Source organism: Propithecus coquereli, unplaced genomic scaffold (genome assembly GCF_000956105.1).
Source record: "Propithecus coquereli isolate 6110/MARCELLA unplaced genomic scaffold, Pcoq_1.0 Scaffold20, whole genome shotgun sequence".
Taxonomy (NCBI): Eukaryota; Metazoa; Chordata; class Mammalia; order Primates; family Indriidae; genus Propithecus; species Propithecus coquereli.
In genome coordinates, this window is record NW_012144967.1 from 4,363,628 (window position 1) to 4,364,967 (window position 1,340).

Below are 1,340 nucleotides of genomic sequence, written 5' to 3' on the forward strand. Positions count from 1 at the left end.
TGTGTATGTGTGTAACCTGTAGAACTCCTGGCAGAGTGCTGATTTTGAACGTGGAAATACATCAGTAAATTGCTCCCCAGAAAGTTTGGAGGAGGTGGCAGCCTGCCTCCACTCCTCCAGCTGAGAGGAGAAACGAACCTTAGTACTTGTTTTGTCAGAGAGATAGCAAATGATAACCTGCTGTTATTTTTATTTGCAACTTAAAAAATTGTGTAAAACTGAGAAATTAAAGATATCTATTGGTCATTTGTATTTATCTCTTTGTAAAGCGCTAGTTTTGATCATTTTTATTGATTTGTTTGAGCTTTTAATTTAAAAAATAGACCTTTGGGAAATGATGAATTATTTTTTTTCCTAGGTTGACTTTATCTTTAAACTTCTAAAAATTATAGTATTTACTTGTCATTATCCAGAATATTTTAGTCAAGTATATCTAGCATTTTCTTACAACGTGAACTTCATGTTTATTAGGAAGACCTACCCACTCCAAGATGATAAACACACTTACCCCCTTTTTGTAAACAGTTTATTTATTGATTGATGCATCTGGATTTTTTCGTTTTTCCAAATAATCAGTCTCCTCTCTCCCCTCTTATGTCCTCTCCTAAGACCCACACTTTGAGGGATGGATTTTCTGTACCCTGAGCATTTGACACAACTTCTGTGGCTACCACTGGCGTCTGCCATCTCCTCTTGTTAACTGTCCGATGTCGAGATTGGCTTCTCAGGGATGTATCCTGCTCTAGTAGGAGGTACAGTGTGGGGTCCTGGAGATTTACTTGCACCAGAGATAACACAGATTGTTCATTTTCTTCTTCACTTTTCTCTCCTTGTTAACCCAAGAAACAGAGGACCTTTGGCTTCGCCCTGCATCGTGCACAGGGATGGAAGGAACTGCACTTGGGTTTCCCAACACCCCTCTCTGCCGCCTCCTTCGCTCAGCAGACCATAGGCTCTGCAGCGCCTGCTGGCTCTGGTGGACTCTTAGCAGCTTGGGGAGCTTTGGAGCTTCCTGCTGTACCTCTTGCCACTTTTACTTAGTAATGTGGATTATTAGAAGTTTCTGGTCACCAGCCCTTTCCACTGTTTTGAGTGCTGCTGATGTAACTTTGTCATTGCTTGTTTGTTTTCATTATTCTCTTGTAGCAATGTTGGCCGGGGGTGGGAGTGGGAAGCATTTGAGATCTGGCTTTACTCCTCTATCTTAAATAACAGGAAGTTCAAACTATTGTAATCATTTTTAAATCATCCACTGCCATGGGAAAATGGCTAAAATAAATAGCCCACAGCAATCACTTATGTCAAGAAAATTGTGTCTCTTGAGAAAAAATATTAAAATA